Source organism: Hylobates moloch, unplaced genomic scaffold (genome assembly GCF_009828535.3).
Source record: "Hylobates moloch isolate HMO894 unplaced genomic scaffold, HMol_V3 SCAFFOLD_20, whole genome shotgun sequence".
NCBI classification, from domain to species: Eukaryota; Metazoa; Chordata; class Mammalia; order Primates; family Hylobatidae; genus Hylobates; species Hylobates moloch.
Genome location: NW_026652295.1, coordinates 46558974 through 46574518, shown reverse-complemented (window position 1 = coordinate 46574518; position 15545 = coordinate 46558974). Strand labels below are relative to the sequence as shown.

Genomic DNA, 15545 nt, shown 5'->3' with positions numbered 1-15545 from the left:
ATATAACAATTTTAAATAGACAGGCACCTAACACTGGAGCACCCAGACATAGAAAGAAAATATTACTTAGAGCTAAAGAGAGAGATAGGCCCCAATACAATAATAGCTGGAGAATTCAACACCCCACTTTTAGCATTGGACAGATCTTCCAGACAGAAATTCAACAAAGAAACATCAGACTTAATCTGTACTATAGACCAAATTCCTTCTGCTTGAGAAAAGCAGAACATTTCATCTAAGAGCTACAGAAAACACATTTTTTTCCTCAACACATAGATCGTTCTCAAGGATAGAACATATGTTAGGTTACAAAACAAGTCTTAAAACATTCAAAGAAATTGAAATAATATCAAGTATCTTCTCTGACCACAATGGAATAAAACTAGAAATTAATAAGAATAATAATTTTGGAAACTATACAAATACATGGAAATTAAACAATATGCTCCTGAATTACCAGTGTGTCAATGAAGCAATTAAGAAGAAACTTAAACATGTATTGAAACAAATGATAATGAAAATATAACATACAAAAACCTATGGGATACAACAAAAGCAGTACCTCTTAAGAGGGGAAGTTTATAGCTATAGGTATGTACATCAAAAAAATAGGAAAACTTCAAATGAACAATCTAATGATACATCTTAAAAAGCTAGAAAAGCCAGAGCAAACCAAACCCCAAATTAATAGAAGAAAAAAATAATAAATATCAGAACACAAATCAATGAATTGAAATTTTAAAAAATGCAAAAGATGAATGAAACAAAAGTTGGTTTTTGAAAAGTTAAACATAATTGACAAACATTGGGTAGACTAAATAAGAAAAAAAGAGAGAAGATCCAAATAAAATCAGAAATGAAAGACATTACAACCAACACTGCAGAGATTCCAAGATTATTAGTGGCAACTCTGAGCAACTACATGCCAATAAATTGTAAAATCTAGGACACACTTTTACATACATACAATGTACAAAGATTGAACCATGAAGAAATTCAAAACTTGAACAGACGAATAACAAGTAACAAGATCAAAGCCATAATCAAAAGTTTTCCACTAAAGGAAAGCTTGAGCCCCAGTGGCTTCACTGCTGAATTTTACCAAACATTTAAAGAAACATTAATACCAATCCTACTCAAACTGTTATGAAAAATAGAGGAGGAAATACTTCCAAACTCATTATATGAGGCCAGTATTATCCTTATACCAAAACCAGACAAAGATATATGAAAAAAAGAAAACCTCAGACCAATGTCTCTGATGAATACTAATACAAAAATCCTCAACAAAATACCAGCAAACAGAATTCAACGATACACTAGAAAGATCATTCGTCATGACCAAGAGGGATTTAACTCTGGATAACTATGTGTCACATTCTATTGATAATGAAGCGTCACAGTGATAATTTGCATATATCAATCAAATCAACTTTCCTTGATAGGATAACACACATATAATTATTTCAATTGATGCTGAAAAAGCACTTGATAAAATTCAACATCCCTTCATAATAAAAACCCTCACAAAACTGGGGATAGAAGGAACATACCTCAACATAATAAAAGTCACATATGACAGATCTACAGCTAGTAGTATCATATTGAATGGGGAAAAATTGATCTAAGATCTGGAATGCAACAAGGATGCCCACTGTCACTACTATTATTCAACATAGTACTGCAAGTCCTAGCTGTAGCAATTAGACAAGAGAAAGATATAAAGGGCATCCATATTGGAAAGGAAGAAGTTGAATTATCCTTGTTTGCAGATAATATGATCATATATTTGGAAAAACCTAAAGACTCTACAGGAAAACTATTAGAACTGATGAACAAATCCACTAAAGTTGCAAGATACAAAATCAACATAAAAAATTAGTAGCATTTCTATATGCCAACAGTGAACGATGTGAAAAAGAAATTTTAAAAAGTAATCCCATTTGTAATAGCCATACATAAAATACATAGGAATTAACCAAAGTAATAAAAGATCTCTATAATGAAAGCTATAAAACATTGATGAAAAAAATGAAGAGGACACCCAAAAATGGAAAAGTATTCTAGGTTCTTGGATTGGAAGAATCGATATTGTTAAAATGTCCATACTACTCAAAGTAATCTACAGATTCAATGTAATCCCTATCAGAATACCAATGAAATTCTTCATAGAAATAAAAAAGAAATCCTAACATTTATATGGAACCACAAAAGACCCAGAATAGCCAAAGCCATCCTAAGCAAAAAGAACAAAACTGAAGAAATCACATTACCTGACTTCAAATTATACCCCAGAAATATAGTAAACAAAATAGCATGGTACTGGCATAAAAATAGACACATAGACCAATGGAACAGAATGTAGAACCTGTAAACAAATCCACACACCTGCAGTGAATTCATTTTTGACAAAGGTGCCAGGAACATACATTAGGGAAAAGAGAGCCTCTTCAATTAATGGTAGCGAGAAAACTGGATATCCCTATACAAAAGAATGAAACTAGACCGCTATCTCACACCATATACAAAAATCAAATCAAAATGGATTAAAGACTTAAATCTAAGACCTCAAACTATGAGACTACTATAAGAAAACATTAGAGAAACTCCCCATGACATTATTCTGGACAAAGATTTCTTGAGAAATAACCCACAAGCACAGGCAGCCAAAGAAAAAAATGGACAAATAGGATCACATCAAGTTAAAAACTTCTGTGCATCAAGGAATACAATCAACAAAGTAAAGGGACAGATCACAGAATGGGAGAAAATATTTGCAAACTACCCATCTGACAAGGGATTAGTAACCAGAATATATAAGGAACTCAAACAACTCCATAGGAAAAAGTAAAATAATCTGGTCAGAAAATGGGCAAAAAATTTGAGTAGACATTTCCCAAAATATGAGATACAAATGGCAAACAGGTATATGAAAAAGTGCTCAACATCACTGATCATCAGAGAAGTAAAAATCAAAGCTACAATGAGATACCTTCTCACCCCAGTTAAAATGGCTTATATCCAAAAGACAGGCAATAACAAATGCTGGTGAGGATGCGGAGAAATGGGAACTCTCGTGCACTGCTGATGGGAAAGTCAATTAGCAAAACCACTATGAAGAAAAGTTTAGAGGTTCCTCAAAACATCAAAAATTGAGCTACCATGTGATCCCCAATCCCACTTCTGGGTATATACCCAAAAGGAAGGAAACCAGTATATCAAAGAGATATCTGCACTCCTATGTTTGCTGCACTACTGTTTACAATAGCTAAGATTTGGAAGCAACATAAGTGTCCATCAACAGATAAATGGATTTAAAAAAGTGTTGTACATATACATGATGCAGTACTATTCAGCCATGAAAAAAAGAACGAGATCCATTCATTTGCAACCACATGGACGAAACTGGAGATCATTATGTTAAGTAAAATAAACCAGGCACAGAAATACGAATATCACATGTCTCACTTATTTGTCCAATCTAAATATCAAAACAATTGAACTCATGGATATAGAGAGTAGAAGAATAATTACTAGAGGCTAGGAAAGGTAGTGGGGGTCTGGGTGGAGGTGGGGATAGTTAATAGATACAAAAAAAATAGAATAAATAAAACCTACTATTTGGTAGCACAATAGGGTGACTATAGTCAATAATGAATTAATTGCACATTTTAAAATCACTTAAATAGTGTAATTGGATTGTTTGTAACTCAGAGGACAAATGCTTGAGAGGAAAGATACCCCATTCCCCATGATATGTTTATTTCACATTGCATGCTTGTACCAAAACATCTCATGTACCCTATAAATATATACACCTACTACGTATCGACAAAATTTATTTGTAAAAAGAGAACAAAAAGATGGTGTTGATTTAACTGAAAGTTAGGAGAAAGAATAAATATTTAGAACACTGCAGACATGCATAACTAGACAAAAGGTAAAAGTGTGCTGAACAAAGCTGAAAAACCAGATGACAACAGAATATCTAGACTATGTTAGAAGTAATCTATGAAGCTGTGGATTTCCTTCAGCTGATTTTAACCTTTGACATTTCATACAGGCATATAGTTGGATTTGTTCATGTTTGGGGCTTTCCTGTTTGGGTACAAAAGAAAATGAAACAACTTGCTAAAGTTGATAATAACAAAAGAATTTAAATGAAGACCCACAGAGTCTAAGCAATACACAGAAGGAAATAAGGTCAAGATAGGGCAGAATGTTAAGAAGAAGAGAGTTCAGGAAATGGATATTTAGAGTTATCCTAAAACTCTAAAAACTCCAAATACTCAGTGGGTATACGATCAGGAGGTTGTAGTCCAAAGGTTAAGTGGCTGAATTTATTATTTCAGATTAAATGTTTTCCACATAGCTGTGTGGTCCAAAAAAATAATCAAGATTGAAGTTACTGAGAATAATACATCACAGGAAAATGTATCTATGTAATAAAATCGCCCTTGTACCCCTTAAATCTATACAAATAAAAACACAAGTAAATGCAACATTTGCATGCTGCCCTGGACTAAACGTTTGAGACAGGGCACATAATAAAAAATAAAAATATCGAATAAATATAAGGCCTGAGAGCTAAATGGGACACTCACTAAATTGAACCAGGATGATGGTAACATGTGTGGTAGAAGAGGGGTCTGTAAGTAGGTGCCACAGTCTTTAAAGAATGCGAGTGAGTGAGCAGGAGGTCAATAGGGTACCATGCCAGGGGGCAAGAAAAGCATGAGTCTGGAAGCACTGGGTGTTTTAACAAGTGGGTGGGAAAGAGATGTTCTTGATATATCAGAGAGAATGAAGAGGTGTTGAGTCCTGCTTCCGTAACAAGGAGTATACAGGTCTCACAGAATAAGCACTCTCCATTTCACCTGTTGCCTCATCTGTAACAAAGGTATATAAGCTCTGATCCCAAATGAGATAACATGAGTGAATGGGTTTTGAAAAACACAATCTATGATAAACCAGATATCCTGATGAAACTTCTGCTACACAATATTGAGACAGAATATAACTGGCATCTTTTTAAATGTACAGAATTCACTGGAAAGTAAGAGAAATCCCCAAGATTCAACCTAAATAGGAAGCAGTAAATCAGGGTTGCAACTGTATATTAAAGCCAGGACAGCAGCTGCTAGGATATTTCCAATCTTGGTAAAAATACAGCCTTGAGTGTTAAGTGCCTCATGGAATACAAGATCTTGGGCTTGTACACAGAGAGATTTGGAGCTATAGCCCTGAAATAAAATTGGAACTTGTGAAATTCTATAACCTCAATACAAGAATAGACCAGAAAAAACATCACTTAACACCAGAAAAAGGTGGTGAGGAAAATCTGTTTGCTCACCCAGACTTTCTGTTTCAGTCTGAACCAGAGGAACAAAAGCAGGAGGAGCTCCCCTGGGAAATTACAGCCACAGGCCTGGTCTCATGAGGGTTTACATTTGAGAGTTATCTAAGATGAGTATTCCAGCTGGGCCTCAGGTAGGAGCAAATACAAATTACCCTAGAAGACGCATCCTCAACCCAGAATCATAGGATTTCCACAGAAAACCAGTCAGAAGCATGAGAATTTAAAACTTTCATTTGACTGAATTTTAGTCAAAATTTCTCTTTCTTGTGGGATATTAACTTACAAGGGGGACGGTCCCCCCCCCTCTCTTTTCTATTGCTGATTTTTTCTAAGAGCTTAGAAAAATGCAGCTACTTCTATCTCAAGCAGAGAGCAAACTTGGTGGGGGGCTGGTTCAAGGCCTCTAATTAAAAATACCTCTTCCTCCTATGTATCTTCCTTCTATGGTGTGGAAATCATTTTAGAATCTTGCTATATTCTCAGACACCCAGATACAAGGCACGTGTCCTCTGTGCTTATATCCCTAACCTACTTGAGAAGTTGGTCTCTCTTATTTTGTGCTAGGAACTTAAGCAAGAGGAGGCCCACAGCAGTGTGTCCAACATCTAACTCTTTTGATTCTTTTATATCCTTCTCTCTGTTTTCTTACTCAATAAACTTTCTGTATATCCCTTCTGTGTAGAGAGTAAGACCTTGATCTTTGATGCATAATAAAGACAAGCTTTTAAATTCAAATGTTTTTCTCTAAAAACTATTGTGTGTGCTATAAGCTTCAAACGTCTGTTTCAGAAATCCAAATGTCACTTCTCTTTTTCTCTGAATTGATGCAATAAACTTGCTACCCCAAGGGCTGCAAAAATGAAAAATCATAGCTTTATAGATTTGGTACAAGACAACATGCAAGGCAGTCAAAGATTTAAAAAATAATACTTCATGCCTACTAACGCTGCCAAATACTACCTTGTGACATTAACAGAAACTAAACATTTGTGAAGATGTTTAATCATATGTGTCTTTTGCAGTCTGTGGCAAAATTGCCAATTACTAGGATAAACAAAATGTGGTTAAGTTTATGGTGGGGAATAATTAAAGAGAGGATAAAACTGGATGGAATAAGAACCACTTATTAAGCTCAGCTAGCCCTGGTTATCTATGTTTTAGCTATACATACATACCAAAATAACTTTACAAATTTTTGAACAAATAGTAGAAATCAGAGGTGATATGAAGAAAGATAAAAAGAAATGAGGAATGCTATAATGTTGTAATCCAGCAAACTTTTCTTCCTTTTGGAAAATGCAAGGAAAATTTCTTTGAGTGGCCGAAGGATATAGTTTTTATTATCCATTTTTTGTGGAGACTAATTATTGGGCACTATTAAAAGAAAATATGTCAACATGAAATGCCTGGTGGCCAATATATAACAGCCAGTCAAATACACTTTTTTTCTATGATGATAAAGACTGTTTTGGCTGTAAATGGACAGAAAACCTGACACACATTTTCTTAAGTGAAATGATTTCTTTGGAATTCATACAGGGTCTCTAAAGATCTGACCTCACTTTCTCTCTGCCTGTTAAAACATCTGTCTATAAATTGACTCTATTCTCAGACAGCCTTTTCCCTTGAGGTCTCAGGATTATTGCCAGCTGCATCCAGAGATGCAGTCTTCAAGGTTAGTGTATGGTATTAAGAGAAAGTAAGTTTCTTAGTTTCTAAGACTCAGGCAAAATCTTGGGTCTAACTCTCCTTGAATAGGATTGGGCTGTGTGCTTATCCCTGTAAGAATCACCATAGCCATTGTATGGGTGATTAGCTTAGGCCAACTAAGTCTTCTCTGGGAGATAAGGGGGAGTTGCAACCAGCCAAATCCAAATGGGCTTCAAGTGAAGAAAGGCTACGCTCTCTAGAAAATTCAGTGGCATGTCTTCAGTCGAAAAGTGAAAACCTATAAAGCCTACTGCAGTTCACATTTTTTTTTTTACCTCTTGCATATACTCTTAATGAGCTTAATTTATACAGCATTGCAGAAAATTCTGAAAACAAGCAATAATTGTATTCTAAGCTACATATACTACAAAGATGGATAAAGGTTCTCTTTTGTAGAAATCTTTAAATTTGAATAAAGCAGAAATTGTTATTTAAAATACAGAGAAAATATCTATTCTTCTTTCTTAAAACAGAACACTGGTTTTACTTAGGGTTTATTTTACTTAGCTAAAATCATTAATTTCCCTTCTTCCCTTTTAACCATGTTTGGTCAAATAACATCTGGCTAATGATACTAAACCAAGTTTTTGTTTTGTTTTGTTTTTTGAGACAGAGTCTCACTCGGTCACCCAGGCTGCAGTACAGTGGCACAGTCTCAGCTCACTGCAACCTCCACCTCCCGGGTTCAAGCAATTCTTATACCTCAGCCTCCTGAGTAGCTGGGACTATAGGTGTGCACCACCATGCCCAGATAATTTTTTGTATTTTTAGTAGAGACGGGGTTTCACCATTTGGCCGGGCTGGTCTCGAACCTCGTGATCCACCTGCCTCGGCCTCCCAAAATGTTGGGATTACAGGCATGAGCCACCATGCCCGGCCTAAACCAAGCATTTTATAGAACCTCAATGAAGAATTTTCAGAAGAAATCGACTTGGGAAGAATGTCATTTTCTGCTCCCCGCTTCCACATCCTTCCTGTTGACCTTAAATGCAGATACATCACTGGAGCTCCAGTGGTTTTTTAAACCATGAGGTGATATTTGGGGTAGAAGTTACAGTCTTAGGATAATGGAGAGTAAGTCAGAAGTAAATTTCATGAGTATCTGGTAATCATGAACCACCATATCAGTTCCAATCTATCTAGATATGGACTTCTTTTATACAAGGAAGAAATTTATACATAACTTAAACTACTGTTATTTGGGTATTTTCTGGCATCTAAATCTAATTCAAAGACATTCAAATTTATAAGTTATCATGCATGTCCCTGGAGGCAGAAGATTCTTTAGGTGATCTTTGGAGACCACTTGCATCATAAAATTGTCATTATTTTATGCCAAGACCTCCAAATCTGCAATTTCTCATATTCTTTGAACTCCAAATCCACTGTTATTTCAACTCTCCAGATAAAATAGAATCCAGGTCATTTGCCAATTAGTATACTGATGTTCGCAAGCCTAAAGACTTGCTTGCCCCAGAAACCTTCCCTGTAGCCACTACAGCCTCACGAAAATATTTTCATCATTTTCTAGTTAATCTGGAGCATTAACTCCAAAAGTTTCAATTACCAAAATACATGTAAAGATAAAAATAAATTGTTTTAAAAGTTTAGATGTCTTCTAGCTGTCTTATATTTTCATCTTTTGCTTTTATAAGGCCACTTTGCTTGCCTTTTTACAATTGCACTTATTTAGTACTATGGGCCCTAAGTAGAGGTGGCTAACTATGAAAATAAATATACAATGGTATGAACTCATTGAAAGCAAACAGTCTAAATAATCAGATGGAGAAGTGGGGAAGGGGAAGTTTTGTGCATCTGTCTCACAGAGGTATGGTGATGTTGATATGCAATACAGAAAGACAGTTTCTGAAAATAGGAAGAAAAATTTCTATGAAAGGAAAGGAAAAATTAGCTTATATCCTGGAGCATGATCTAAGCATGTGGGTAGAGTGAGCCTGATATGAACTACTTTTTTAGAACAAAGAAAGAACTGTGGAAAATATCCAAAGCCAAAAGGAGCCATGAGAATGAAAGAAATAGTAAGAACTGAGACTTCAATCAAAAAGGGGTGAGGCCAAGGATGAAAAACAAGTCTTAAGCCAAGTATTTTCAGTGAAATTTGATAAGATAGAATGTATAAGTCAAAATAACAGACTAGACAAGAGGCCATGAAATATTACCAGAAGTAGTGAATTAGATTTTCACCACTACATTAATAAATAACACCTTACAATAACACCCATTTATTATCTCACAGTTTGTAGGTTGGAAATTCACTGCAGTTCTCACTCAGCTAAAATTATAGTGTTAACAGTATTGCATTCCTTTCTGGAGGCTCTGGGGAAGAATCCACTTCCAAGTTCACTCAGATTTTTGTTATAATTTATTTCCTTGTAGGTTTAGGGCTGAGGCATGCATCTACTTGTGGTTGTCAGGTAAAGACCATCCTCATTTCCTAGAGGCGTGTCTTCCATCTTTGCACGTGAGCTCTTACGCCTTAGAGCCAACGGTAGATCATCAAAACTTCTCAGGGTTAGAATCTCTATGATTTCGCTTATCCCACATCCCTCTTGCCTTTCTGCTATATTTCTGTAATCACAGTTCTCTGCTTTAAAGGACTCAACATGGTTAGATTAGGGCTATCCATATAGTCTAGCTCCATAATTTTCATTATATTTGCAAAGTCACGTTGTCTATGTTCATGGGTTTCAGAAGTTAGAGTATGAACATGTTTGAGAGATTATTCTGCCTACCACAGGTGGTAATACATAAAATGGCCAGTGCATTTTCTTATGGATATGGAGGAAAAAATTAAGAACTCTGATAACCCTTATTATCTTTCTGGTATCCTTCTAACCATGTCCACTATGGAATTCAGAGGCACATATAGGTATATCTCTTAGGATTTATACTCTGTTCTCTTGAACTAGGATTATAATCCATCCTGAGGTTAGTCTTTAGAGAATAGCTTTACCAAAAGGTTCTCAAATCAAGGAGAACATATTTGTGGTATAGAAACCCTAGATCTACCCAATATTGTACAATTTTTAGGAAATTGCATAATAATCTAAAATGAAGTGATTCTCAGGGATTAGAGTTTGTCTATATTCTAACCTAATAAGAACAGAAATGTTTTGACTCTTAGATGCACCTAAGTGGCTAGTTTACTCTTTCAACAATACCTGCTGACATCTTAGAACCTCTTTCACAGTGTTATTACCATTTGTGAAATAAGCCTATGTTTAAAACTTTTTTTTGTAGAAAACATTAATAATTGAGTCAAGGCTTCAAGGCAAAGAGAAAGAATTTGGACTTTAGGTCAAGCAAACCTAGTTTTGAATTCTAGTTAAACACTTCCTAGCTGTGGTACTTAGCTGTGGTATTCAGCTCATCTCTTTTGATAGTAGACTACAAGCCACACAGGAGCAAAGAATGTTACCTGTTTCTCCAATACTATATCCCTAGCATCTCAAACATCACTGGCACATAGTAGGTCAGAAAATACACTAATATTTTAATAAATAAAAACCTCTGAAAACTTTACTAAGATATAGACATAAGTGGTATTTTTATAATTATAATTGTTAACATAATTTTACTCAATATTTGTATAGAAAGATCAAAAAAGACAAGTGGTAATAAACAGAGAATAATATATAGTCCATTGTCTTGTTAAATGAGTCATCATGAATATTTAAGGGCAACTTACTATCTTGGTAGTGCCATCACAAGCAGTAGTTATCCTCGAGGTGTTAATAACTATCCTCTAGTGGAAACCATTGTTCCTATGGATAAAAAGAAACACAAAGCTTACATAGAGCATCTCTGTTGAATCCAAGCTTCATCATAACATTGGTAAGTCACTTAAGTATGCTGTTGATAAAAGGGAATAATAATTTCTTATTTCATTGATAACCAATGTTAGGAAAGATTATAATGGGGAAATTCCATGAGAGATGGACACTATTTGAGCAGCAAGTTGAGAAGTCCTAAGCAAAAACGATGTTTTCCTATTAGTGGTAGGAAATTAAGAGAAAATTAACTGGAATGCATTTGTACATGTTAGTATTTAATAAGCACTTAGTAACTATTTGGTGATCACATTGATTAATAGATGAATTAACATTCTGAATTTTCCAAAAAGAAAAAAATCAACATCTACTCTTTTTCATATCTGAAGTTATTATGCAGATATGTAGTTATAATTCAACTAAAGAGTTTAGAATAATACACAAAGCCAACGTGTGTGATTTCAATAAGAAATTCCAAAGACATATAATGACTACGTAACTATTACACCTTAGATGTTTAGAAGAGGCAGAAAAACTGCAAAAGAGGCTCACTGTAGAACTCATAGGAAACTAAAAGTTAAGGAGTCATCAAGAGTTATATTTAGGAAATTCAGCAGATGCTGGTGTAGCAAGAGAACCATTCAAAGTGCAAAAGCCATCCACAGAACATGGCATAATTAGCAGTGCAAGAACTGTGGCATGTTGAAGACCCAGTATTCTTTGGACAGAATAAAATTAACCCTTCCTAGGTACATAGCTGCAACTACTCCTAGACTGAGTGCTCTCTATGGCACTTAGACTAAACATGCTAAGTAAACTTGTAAAATCCAGGCCCATTTCAGAAATGAATGCTTCTGCCTATCTCAACTTTTTATCCTTAGAAAAAGCATAACTACTCAGAAAAGCTATGACACTGGGATACTTGGCCTCAAAGGCACAGTGAGATGCTTAGCTTCAAAGGACCCATGTGATTATTATTTGCCAGAGTATCCTTGGAAGTACATCAACCCTCCTAACGCACCCTCTGTTTCTTATTATTTTCTTTCCTTAACTTTAATGTAAGCTTCATGATTGCCATTTAGGCTGTCTTTTCAAGAATGTTTGTATAGTGAACAGCTTTGGAAGATCAAGATTGTCTTTCTCTGGACCTACTTCATAGGTCAGTTGTTAACCCTGTGCCCTAGCACCAACATTATAGGGGATCTTGATATAACTCTTAAGTATTTTGACCTTTCTGCCCTATAGTAGGCTAATGATTTTAATAAAATAAATCACCAGAGGACACCAGTGTTGCCTTTTAATTATTCAAGGATACTGCACATTGAGCCTCATGGGAATAAAACAAGAGTGGGTTCTCGTATCAAGACAAGTGAGATTATAAATGTGAATGATAGAAGACAAGACGAAAAAATTTTGGAAATAGTGGCTTGGGTGTTCAAAATTAAACTTACAACACTAAGTTCAAGATACGCTTATCATTCAACTTGTTTATCCTCTAGTTCTTGACTCAGCTTTGCTCTATGAGACTGTTTGCTTAATCATCATTACACTTTCTCTTGCCCTCTAAAATTCCTAAATTCCCAGAAATATTTACTCTGCAGCTCTTTACAAAGTTTGCTGACTCCACTTTAGTCTGTTCCAGTTTATGCATGTTGTCACAGTATAATTTTAATAGTGCTGTTTTTACTCATAAATAGATCTCCTATTTGGATAATAATAAAGTACCCTGTTCCAAACTTCATAGGACCTCTTTATTCTGTTCACATTGTTTTCTTACATGCTCTGGTTTATACACAGACTAACCAAACATCCCGGTATGTCTCACACCTGTAATCCCAGCACTTTGGGTGGCTGAGGCTGGTGGATCACGACGTCAGGAGTTCGAGATCAGCCTGGCCAACATACTGAAACCCTATCTCTACTAAAAATACAAAAAATTAGCCAGGCGTGATGGCAGGTGCCTGTAATCCCAGCTACTCAGGAGGCTGAGGCAGGAAAATTACTTGAACCTGGGAGGCGGATGTTGCAGTGAGCCAAGATCACACACCTGCCCCCCCCCCAAAGGGAAATTGCAAACCCCAATCCAAAAAAAAAAAAAAAAAAAAAAACTACATAGAAGTAATATTTAGATCATAGCAAGCAGAGAGTAAAATACATCTTTAGCATCCAGAGAGAAAATAGCAGTAAAACATCTTCAGATAACCAAAAACGTACTCTCATTAATAGAAATTCTAAATGACCCAAAAGGAGAAAAAAAAAGATGCCCGAAAGAATATCTCAAATGGAAGTGAGACTGGTGAGCAAAGAAAATAATCATATACATCTAAAAACAAATTAATTATATAAAACAATAATAATTAGTTTGAGCTTGTAACAATGCTGTTAAAATAACAGACAACAATTGCATGCAAAGTCCCAAGGACCCAGGCTCCTGAATGTCATTCCCATTGCTTAAGCCTGCTTTCAGAGCTTCTAGCTCTAGTTTTCCACTTGTCCATTTCTGTTTTTTCCAGCCTCAGAGATGAAAGCGAATTGAGTTAAAGCCATCCTAGATCTTTATTTAACTCGAGTCATCTGCAAAGATGTTGACTGTATTAAATATTCACTGGAATACTGATAGTAACTACTAAAAGAATAGAAACTTTCAAATAAAGTAGAAAGAAAAATATAATAATAAACTCAAGCAATATTTTAAAGACAGGTAAGGGAAATACACACACACACACACACACACACACACACACACACTGAGGAGAGAGGAGTAAAACGAGACAAATAGAACAGCACAAAATGAAAATGTCAGAATTAAATTATATTAGTAATTGCAACGAATATGCCAGCCTGACAGTACAAAACACCTGCACCTTTAGCAGGATCTCCCACTCCTCTCCCTATAAGGAGCTTCGTGTTCTACTTTCAGTAAGTGAAGTAAAAGGGAAATGATGTGCCTTCTCCTGCCTTTTTCCTTCTTTCTGACTGAAAGAAGAATAAGATGGCTGGAGCTTAAGTGGTCCTTGTACTATGAGGTGGAAGCCATATGTTGAGGATGACAGAGCAACAAAACAGGAAACATCTGGTTTTCTTACCCGGGGTGGGGTCCCATGCCAACCCTGGCCTGCCTCCCTTTGGATTTTATTTTCAGAAGTTGTGATGTGCCTTTGGGAATAGAGCTTGTGTTCTCCTGGGAAGTCGCTGGAGGATATTTGAAAAGGGAATACCATAGTTCTTATACGAGGACACAGAACATGGCCTAGAAATTGGTGGAGATCCAGATGGACACGTCCCCTTGACAAGAGGAAAGACATTGCTAGAGAAGATCCACAGCAGAGCCTCTAGAGAAATAAGTCCCAGATCAAAAACTATGATGCTTGGGCTTAAGGGAATGCTGAAAGCCCTCATATAATTGTAATGAGGGATAAATGAGATAACATAGGAAAAGTACATAGCTCAATACCCAACACAGAGTAAACAGTGCTGGTAAAAATTGGGTACTAGGGGTTGGCTTTAGGAGAAAATTCATTTTCTTGTCTTTTACAGCTTCTAGAGGCTGCTGGCCTTCCTCATCTAGTGGCCATTTAGTCCATCTTCAAATGGCTTTAGTCCAACCTCTGTTCTGCCATCATATATGTTTGGTGAATCTAATTCTATCTCCTTCCTCTTATAAGGACACCTGTGAATACATTAGACCCACCAAAATGATTCAGAATAATCTCTCCATCTCAAGATCACTAATTTAATTACATCTACAAAGTTCCTTTTGCCATTTAAGGCAATATATTCACTAGTGCTGAGGATTAGAACATGGACATATTTGTTGGGCAATTATTTAGCCCACCAAACTTCTGGTAAGTTTTATTTAAAGATTTATATTTATATAAACTTTGGTCCAGCTGTTACTCTTCCCTGCCTGCTGAGAAATCTGTCTATTGCATTTCCATCTTCCTTTATACATTCAATTCCTCTAGTCATGGAGGTTTTTATAGAACTATTTTACCCCACTGGCTTTCTGGTGTTTGCCGTCTTGGTCAGATATGAGCTCTGACTTGAGTTGCTCTTAAACAACTGTTCGCTAACCAAAATTGACCTGTGATATGGTTTGGCTGTGTCCCCACCCAAACTTTACCTTGAATTATAGTTCCTATTATCCCCAGGAGTCTTGGGAGGGATCTGGTGAGAGGTAATTGAATCATGAGGGTGGTTACCTCCATGCTGTTCTCATAAAATCTGATGGTTTCATATGGGGCTTTTCCTCTTTCTTCTTGGCACTTCTCCTTCCTGCCACTGAGAGGTGACAGCGTTCTGGCAGTCTTCACAGCCCTCACTCGCTTTCGGTGCCTCCTCTGCCTGGGCTCCGACTTTGGCGGCACTTGGGGAGCCCTTCAGCCCACCACTGCACTGTGGGGCCCCTTGCTGGGCTGGCCAAGGCGGGAGCCGGCTCCCTCAGCTTGCGGGGAGGTGTGGAGGGAGAGGCGCGAGCGGGAACCAGGGCTGCGCGCGGCGCTTGCGGGCCGGCTGCAGTTCCGGGTGGGCGTGGGCTCGGCGGGCCCGTTACTCGGAGCACCTGGCGGGCCCTTTACTCGGAGCACCTGGCGGGCCCTTTACTCGGAGCACCTGGCCGGCCCTGCCGGCCCCGGGCAATAAGGGACTTAGCACCCGGGCCCGTGGCTGCGGAGGGTGTACTGGGT

General features: G+C 36.8%; 1 long non-coding RNA gene across 3 annotated transcripts in view; it reads right to left on the bottom strand.

Moving 5' to 3' along the window:
- Positions 1–15298, bottom strand: part of LOC131382160 (uncharacterized) — a 302517-nt gene extending 287219 nt beyond the window's left edge. For all 3 annotated transcript variants that reach the window (XR_009211406.1, XR_009211407.1, XR_009211405.1), the window contains exons 1-2: positions 15063–15298; positions 10779–10854 (exon numbers count right to left, since the gene is read on the bottom strand). This is a non-coding gene — a long non-coding RNA (uncharacterized LOC131382160). The remainder of the gene's footprint in view (positions 1–10778; positions 10855–15062) is intronic.
- Between the last annotated feature and the right edge of the window lie 247 nt (positions 15299–15545).